Below are 9740 nucleotides of genomic sequence, written 5' to 3' on the forward strand. Positions count from 1 at the left end.
AGAGTAAATCTTCCCATTGTTTGTGGTTAGCTTTGAGTGTTTCCTAGGGGATCAGTTTTTGATTCCGATGCATTACTGCAGCTTTACTCTACCCCTTGGACCTTCACGTTGACGATGAAACACAGAAATTGCGTCGGGATTTAATACAAAAGGCACAATGCCGATTTAAGTACAAGAAGAGTAAATCTTCCCATTGTTTGTGGTTTGCTTTGAGCGTTTCCTGGGAGTTAAGTATTGGATTCCAAGGCACTAATGCAGCTTTACTCTGTGACTTGGACCTTCAAATTGACGATGAAACACAGAAATTGCGTCATGATTTAATACAAAAGGCACAATGCCGACTTAAGTACAAGAAGAGTGAATCTTCTCATTGTTTACCTTTGGTTTGAGCGTTTCCTGGGAGATAAGTCTTAGATTCCGATGCACTACTGGAGCTTTACTCTATCCCTTGGACATTCACATTGACGATGAAACAGAGAAATTGAGTCGGGATTTAATACCAAAGGCACAATGCTGACTTAAGTACAAGAAGAGTAAATCCTCTCATTGTTTGTGGTTTGCTTTGAGCGTTTCCTGGGAGATCAGTATTAGTTTCCGATGCACTACTGCAGCTTTTCTCTATCCCTTGATCCTTCACATTGACTATGAAACACAGAAATTACGTCGTTATTTAATACAAAAGGCACAATGCCGACTTAAGTACAAGAAGAGTAAATCTTCTCATTATCAGTAAACTCTTCCGGGCTAAGTTGCCGTGGTCGATCTGTAGTATTTCTTCTCCCTGACGTTTCGTTCTCAACTACGGAGAACATCTTCTGAAGTGAGTCGACGACAGGGTGCTAGGTGCTGGGGCCGCCGCTTATATAGAGATCGTAGGGGGCGCCACCACACGTCACATGGGGTCGATGTGCAGCTATCTCTGGCTATCGTCTGTTGTCTCGATTGCAGGCAATCGATTGTCACGTGATTGATGCAACGTCGACCGCCATATCTTATCCAATTTTAATTCTTCTTCTCTACGATTAAAATTCTATTGATGTTTGTGGATTTCAATTGCCTCTCTATACATACGTGTATAATAGTGCGACGTCCTCGCTAGCACGCTTGTTTCACCAAATTTTATGTCGTGATCTCCATCCTTAAAAACATGTTCCGCTACTGCCGATTTGTCGATATGTCCCAAGCGACAGTTTCTTTTGTGCTCCGTCAACCGTGTATTGATGCTTCTTTTTGTAGTTCCTATGTAAACCCTGCCGCAACTACACGGAATTTTATATGCCCCTGGGGTGGCTAGGGGGTGACGAGCACCTTTTATTGATCTTAGGCATTCACTAATTTTCTTAGTAAGTCTAAAAATGGTCTCTACCATAAACTTGGCTAGTACTTTTCCAATGCGATCCGTGATATTATGGATGAACGGAAGAAATACTTTTCCAGCTGATGGTTGTTGCTGTCTCCTATTTTTAGGCATTTTTCTATTTGGGTGAAGTGCTCGATTAATCTCGTTTTTTGTATAACCATTTTTCGCAAAGGCCATTCGTAAATAATTTAGTTCTTCTTATAAGTAGCCTGGTTCACAAATATTATTGGCCCTATCCACTAGTGTTTTTATGACCCCCCTCTTTTGCCTAGGGTGGTGGTTTGAGTTCTTATGGAGGTAGCGATCGGTATGTGTACCTTTTCTGTAGACCTTATGGCCAAGGTCCCATCCGCCCGTTTGATAACTGATACATCCAAGAAGTTAAGTTGTCCATTCTTCTCCTTCTCCATAGTAAATTTAATCTTTGGGTTGATGCTATTTAAGTGTACCAGAATATCATTCAAGTCTTCTTCCTCATGATTCCATATTACAAATGCATCATCCACATACCGATACCACTTCGAGGGGCTTTTTTCGGCCGACTGCAATGCTTGATGTTCAAAATATTCCATGAATAAATTCGCAATTGCGGGACTTAGGGGGCTTCCCATGGCTACCCCATCGATCTGCTCATAAAATTCACCATTGTACTGAAAATAGAATGAGGATAGACAGTGTTGGAACAAGGCTACTGTATCAGTAGGGAACATATTGGCTATATGGGAGAGAGCTTCATCAACTGGAACCATCGTGAACAAAGACACTATATCAAAACTGACAAGTATGTCATTAGGACCGACAGTAATTTCCCTCAATTTCTCAATGAAGTGTAGAGAGTTTTTAATATGACTCTCAGTTTTGCCTATGTGAGGTTGTAACAAAGAGGCAACGTGTCTGGTTAGTTCTTGGGCTAGGAGCTCGAATTGCGCTGACTATTGGTCTCAAAGGAACATCAGGTTTATGTATCTTTGGTAATCCATATAATCTCGGAGGATAAGCCTCCGTTTCACAAAGATACTTCTTAACTTCTGTAGGAATTAAAGACTGTTTTATCAGAGTCTTGGTGGCATTCAGCACATTCGTTGTGGGATCCTTTTCCAACTTCTTGTATGTGCTGGGTTCCAGGAGATCACTGATCTTCCTTGTGATAATCCTCAGTATTCATTAAAACAGTAACATTTCCCTTGTCAGCGGCAACTATAATAACATTCTTGTCTGCATTGATCTCCCGCAATGCCTTCCTTTCCCCTTGAGATAGATTGCTGCTGGGTGGCTTAGCTTTGCGTAATATTCTGGAGGTTTCCATTCTAATTTCATCAGCAGAATATGATGGTAACTGACGAATTCCTGCCTCTATATTAACAATAATGTCCTCCACAGGAATCTTGAATGGAGTTATTGCAAAATTCCCTCCTTTAGACAGAACAGAAAGTTCTTCCTTAGACAATTCTTTTTTAGATAAATTAATAACCGTTTGAGAATTGCTTGGAATCGGTGTTTCCTGTCGACCCTCTTGTAGACGATTAAACTTGTCCTTCTGCCTATTGGAAGACACTTCTGCACTAATCTCCATAGATCTAAATGTTAAACTGTCCACTTTGTTCCAATGACAAAACTGCATAGTATTGCTAATAAGTAAATGAAGATTTAGCATTTGGCCATCACATACCGCCAGTCCTCGTCGTGTCTGATGTATCCGCTCACGTAGTAATGGCAGTTCCATACGAGAATAAATACGGTTAGCTTGTGCCGAATGAAACATTCTTCTCACTTTTAAAAACTTGGGAACTATACCGGTATCACGACAGCGTAGCAGAAAAGTGAGTGAGCAAAGTTGTTGACCTTTCTTCTTGCGTAGGTTCTCCAGTCGTCGTACCCTAGTTGACATTTCCTCCCCGTAGAGGCGTCGAATCATTCCATGTAGGCTTTCACGGCCGGCGTCCTTATCAGTAAACTCTTCCGGGCTAAGTTGCCGTGGTCGATCTGTAGAATTTCTTCTCCTGACGTTTCGTTTTCAACTACGGAGAACATCTTCCGAGGTGAGTCGACGACTGGCTGCTAGGAGCTGGGGCCGCCGCTTATATAGAGATCGTAGGGGGCGCCACACACGTCACATGGCGTCGATGTGCAGCTATCTCTGGCTATTGTCTGTTCTCTCGATTGCAGGCAATCGATTGTCACGTGATTGATGCAACGTCGACCGCCATATCTTATCCAATTTTAATCCTTCTTCTTTACGATTAAAATTGTATTGATGTTTGTGGATTTCAATTGCCTCTCTATACATACGTGTATAATAGTGCGACGTCCTCGCTAGCACGCTTGTTTCACCAAATTTTATGTCGTGATCTCCATCCTTAAAAACATGTTCCGCTACTGCCGATTTGTCGATATGTCCCCAAGCGACAGTTTCTTTTGTGCTCCGTCAACCGTGTATTGATGCTTCTTTTTGTAGTTCCTATGTAAACCCTGCCGCAACTACACGGAACTTTATATACCCCTGGGGTGGCTAGGGGGTGACGAGCATCTTTTATTGATCTTAGGCATTCACTAATTTTCTTAGTAGGTCTAAAAATGGTCTCTACCTGAAACTTTGCTAGTACTTTTCCAATGCGATCCGTGATATTATGGATGAACGGAAGAAATACTTTTCCAGCTGATGGTTGTTGCTGTCTCCTATTTTTAGGCATTTTTCTATTTGGGTGAAGTGCTCGATTAATCTCGTTTTTTGTATAACCATTTTTCGCAAGGGCCATTCGTAAATGATTTAGTTCTTCTTGTAAGTAGCCTGGTTCACAAATATTATTTGCCCTATCCACTAGTGTTTTTATGACCCCCCTCTTTTGCCTAGGGTGGTGGTTTGAGTTCTTATGGAGGTAGCGATCGGTATGGTGTACCTTTTCTGTAGACCTCATGGGCTAAGGTCCCATCCGCCCGTTTGATAACTGATACATCCAAGAAGTTAAGTTGTCCATTCTTCTCCTTCTCCATAGTAAATTTAATCTTTGAGTTGATGCTATTTAAGTGTACCAGAAAATCATTCAAGTCTTCTTCCTCATGATTCCATATTACAAAGGTATCATCCACATACCGATACCACTTCGAGGGGCTTTTTTTGGCCGACTGCAATGCTTGATGTTCAAAATATTCCATGTATAAATTCGCAATTGCGGGACTTAGGAGGCTTCCCATGGCTACCCCATCGATCTGCTCATAAAATTCGCCATTGTACTGAAAATAGGTTGAGGATAGACAGTGTTGGAACAAGGCTACTATATCAGTAGGGAACATATTGGCTATATGGGAGAGAGCTTCATCAACTGGAACCATCGTGAACAATGACACTATATCAAAACTGACAAGTATGTCATTAGGACCGACAGTAATTTCCCTCAATTTCTCAATGAAGTGTAGAGAGTTTTTAATATGACTCTCAGTTTTGCCTATGTGAGGTTGTAACAAAGAGGCAAGGTGTCTGGCTAGTAAATGAAGATTTAGCAGTTGGCCATCACATACCGCCAGTCATTTACTTATTAGCATTACTATGCAGTTTTGTCATTGGAACAAAGTGGACAGTTTAACATTTAGATCTATGGAGATTAGTGCAGAAGTGTCTTCCAATAGGCAGAAGGACAAGTTTGATCGTCTACAAGAGGGTCGACAGGAAACACCGATTCCAAGCAATTCCCAAACGGTTATTAATGTATCTAAAAAAGAATTGTCTAAGGAAGAACTTTCTGTTCTGTCTAAAGGAGGGAAGTTTGCAATAACTCCATCCAAGAATCCTGTGGAGGACGTTATTGCTAATATAGAGGCAGGAATTCGTCAGTTACCATCATATTCTGCTGATGAAATTAGAATGGAAACCTCCAGGATATTACGCAAAGCTAAGCCACCCAGCAGCTATCTATCTCAAGGGGAAAGGAAGGCATTGCGGGAGATCAATGCAGACAAGAATGTTATTATAGTTGCCGCTGACAAGGGAAATGTTACTGTTTTAATGAATACTGAGGATTATCACAAGAAGATCAGTGATCTCCTGGAACCCAGCACATACAAGAAGTTGGAAAAGGATCCCACAACGAATGTGCTGAATGCCACCAAGCGTCTGATAAAACAGTCTTCAATTCCTACAGAAGTTAAGAAGTATCTTTGTGAAACGGAGGCTTATCCTCCGAGATTATATGGATTACCAAAGATACATAAACCTGATGTTCCTTTGAGACCAATAGTCAGCGCAATTGGAGCTCCTACCCAAGAACTAGCCAGACACCTTGCCTCTTTGTTACAACCTCACATAGGCAAAACCGAGAGTCATATTAAAAACTCTCTACACTTCATTGAGAAATTGATTGAAATTACTGTCGGTCCTAATGACATACTTGTCAGTTTTGATATAGTGTCTTTGTTCACGATGGTTCCAGTTGATGAAGCTCTCTCCCATATAGCCAATATGTTCCCTTCTGATATAGTAGCCTTGTTCCAACACTGTCTATCCTCAACATATTTTCAGTACAATGGTGAATTTTATGAGCAGATCGATGGGGTAGCCATGGGAAGCCCCCTAAGTCCCGCAATTGCGAATTTATTCATGGAATATTTTGAACATCAAGCATTGCAGTCGGCCAAAAAAAGCCCCTCGAAGTGGTATCGGTATGTGGATGATACCTTTGTAATATGGAATCATGAGGAAGAAGACTTGAATGATTTTCTGGTACACTTAAATAGCATCAACCCAAAGATTAAATTGACTATGGAGAAGGAGAAGAATGGACAACTTAACTTCTTGGATGTATCAGTTATCAAACGGGCGGATGGGACCTTAGGCCATAAGGTCTACAGAAAAGGTACACATACCGATCGCTACCTCCATAAGAACTCAAACCACCACCCTAGGCAAAAGAGGGGGGTCATAAAAACACTAGTGGATAGGGCCAATAATATTTGTGAACCAGGCTACTTACAAGAAGAACTAAATCATTTACGAATGGCCTTTGCGAAAAATGGTTATACAAAAAACGAGATTAATTGAGCACTTCACCCAAATAGAAAAATGCCTAAAAATAGGAGACAGCAACAACCATCAGCTGGAAAAGTATTTCTTCCGTTCATCCATAATATCATGGATCGCATTGGAAAAGTACTAGCCAAGTTTCAGGTAGAGACCATTTTTAGACCTACTAAGAAAATTAGTGAATGCCTAAGATCAACAAAAGATGCTCGTCACCCCCTAGCCACCCCAGGGGCATATAAAATTCCGTGTAGTTGCGGCAGGGTTTACATAGGAACTACAAATAGAAGCATCAATACACGGTTGACGGAGCACAAAAGAAACTGTCGCTTGGGACATATCGACAAATCGGCAGTAGCGGAACATGTTTTTATGGATGGAGATCACGACATAAAATTTGGTGAAACAAGCGTGCTAGCGAGGACGTCGCACTATTATACACGTATGTATAGAGAGGCAATTGAAATCCACAAACATCAATACAATTTTAATCGTAAAGAAGAAGGATTAAAATTGGATAAGATATGGCGGTCGACGTTGCATCAATCACGTGACAATCGATTGCCTGCAATCGAGAGAACAGACGATAGCCAGAGATAGCTGCACATCGACGCCATGTGACGTGTGGTGGCGCCCCCTAAGATCTCTATATAAGCGGCGGCCCCAGCTCCTGGCAGCCAGTCGTCGACTCACCTCGGAAGATGTTCTCCGTAGTTGAGAACGAAACGTCAGGGAGAAGAAATTCTACAGATCGACCACGGCAACTTAGCCCGGAAGAGTTTACTGATAAGGACGCCGGCCGTGAAAGCCTACATGGAATGATTCGACGCCTCTACGGGGAGGAAATGTCAACTAGGGTACGACGACTGGAGAACCTACGCAAGAAGAAAGGTCAACAACTTTGCTCACTCACTTTTCTGCTACGCTGTCGTGATACTGGTATAGTTCCCAAGTTTTTAAAAGTGAGAAGAATGTTTCATTCGGCACAAGCTAACCGTATTTATTCTCGTATGGAACTGCCATTACTACGTGAGCGGATACATCAGACACGACGAGGACTGGCGGTATGTGATGGCCAACTGCTAAATCTTCATTTACTTATTAGCAATACTATGCAGTTTTGTCATTGGAACAAAGTGGACAGTTTAACATTTAGATCTATGGAGATTAGTGCAGAAGTGTCTTCCAATAGGCAGAAGGACAAGTTTGATCGTCTACAAGAGGGTCGACAGGAAACACCGATTCCAAGCAATTCCCAAACGGTTATTAATGTATCTAAAAAAGAATTGTCTAAGGAAGAACTTTCTGTTCTGTCTAAAGGAGGGAAGTTTGCAATAACTCCATCCAAGATTCCTGTGGAAGACATTATTGCTAATATAGAGGCAGGAATTCGTCAGTTACCATCATATTCTGCTGATGAAAGTAGAATGGAAACCTCGAGGATATTACGCAAAGCTAAGCCACCCAGCAGCAATCTATCTCAAGGGGAAAGGAAGGCATTGCGGGAGATCAATGCAGATAAGAATGTTATTATAGTTGCCGCTGACAAGGGAAATGTTACTGTTTTAATGAATACTGAGGATTATCACAAGAAGATCAGTGATCTCCTGGAACCCAGCACATACAAGAAGTTGAAAAAGGATCCCACAACGAATGTGCTGAATGCCACCAAGCGTCTGATAAAACAGTCTTCAATTCCTACAGAAGTTAAGAAGTATCTTTGTGAAACGGAGGCTTATCCTCCGAGATTATATGGAATACCAAAGATACATAAACCTGATGTTCCTTTGAGACCAATAGTCAGCGCAATTGGAGCTCCTACCCAAGAACTAGCCAAACACCTTGCCTCTTTGTTACAACCTCACATAGGCAAAACTGAGAGTCATATTAAAAACTCTCTACACTTCATTGAGAAATTGAGGGAAATTACTGTCGGTCCTAATGACATACTTGTCAGTTTTGATATAGTGTCTTTGTTCACGATGGTTCCAGTTGATGAAGCTCTCTCCCATATAGCCAATATGTTCCCTACTGATATAGTAGCCTTGTTCCAACACTGTCTATCCTCAACCTATTTTCAGTACAATGGTGAATTTTATGAGCAGATCGATGGGGTAGCCATGGGAAGCCCCATAAGTCCCGCAATTGCGAATTTATTCATGGAATATTTTGAACATCAAGCATTGCAGTCGGCCAAAAAAAGCCCCTCGAAGTGGTATCGGTATGTGGATGATACCTTTGTAATATGGAATCATGAGGAAAAAGACTTGAATGATTTTCTGGTACACTTAAATAGCATCAACCCAAAGATTAAATTTACTATGGAGAAGGAGAAGAATGGACAACTTAACTTCTTGGATGTATCAGTTATCAAACGGGCGGATGGGACCCTAGGCCATAAGGTCTACAGAAAAGGTACACATACCGATCGCTACCTCCATAAGAACTCAAACCACCACCCTACGCAAAAGAGGGGGGTCATAGAAACACTAGTGGATAGGGCCAATAATATTTGTGAACCTGGCTACTTACAAGAAGAACTAAGTCATTTACGAATGGCCTTTGCGAAAAATGGTTATACAAAAAACGAGATTAATCGAGCCCTTTACCCAAATAGAAAAATGCCTAAAAATCGGAGACAGCAACAAACATCAGCTGGAAAAGTATTTCTTCCGTTCATCCATAATATCACGGATCGCATTGGAAAAGTACTAGCCAAGTTTCAGGTAGAGACCATTTTTAGACCTACTAAGAAAATTAGTGAATGCCTAAGATCAACAAAAGATGCTCGTCACCCCCTAGCCACTCCAGGGGTATATAAAATTCCGTGTAGTTGCGGCACGGTTTACATAGGAACTACAAAAAGAAGCATCAATACACGGTTGACGGAGCACAAAAGAAACTGTCGCTTGGGACATATCGACAAATCGGCTGTAGCGGAACATGTTTTTAAGGATGGAGATCACGACATAAAATTTGGTGAAACAAGCGTGCTAGCGAGAACGTCGCACTATTATACACGTATGTATAGAGAGGCAATTGAAATCCACAAACATCAATACAATTTTAATCGTAAAGAAGAAGGATTAAAATTGGATAAGATATGGCGGTCGACGTTGCATCAATCACGTGACAATCGATTGCCTGCAATCGAGAGAACAGACGATAGCCAGAGATAGCTGCACATCGACGCCATGTGACGTGTGGTGGCGCCCCCTACGATCTCTATATAAGCGGCGGCCCCAGCTCCTAGCAGCCAGTCGTCGACTCACCTCGGAGGATGTTCTCCGTAGTTGAGAACGAAACGTCAGGGAGAAGAAATTCTACAGATCGACCACGGCAACTTAGCCCGGAAGAGTTTACTGATAA

Source organism: Schistocerca piceifrons, chromosome 3 (genome assembly GCF_021461385.2).
Source record: "Schistocerca piceifrons isolate TAMUIC-IGC-003096 chromosome 3, iqSchPice1.1, whole genome shotgun sequence".
NCBI lineage: Eukaryota > Metazoa > Arthropoda > Insecta > Orthoptera > Acrididae > Schistocerca > Schistocerca piceifrons.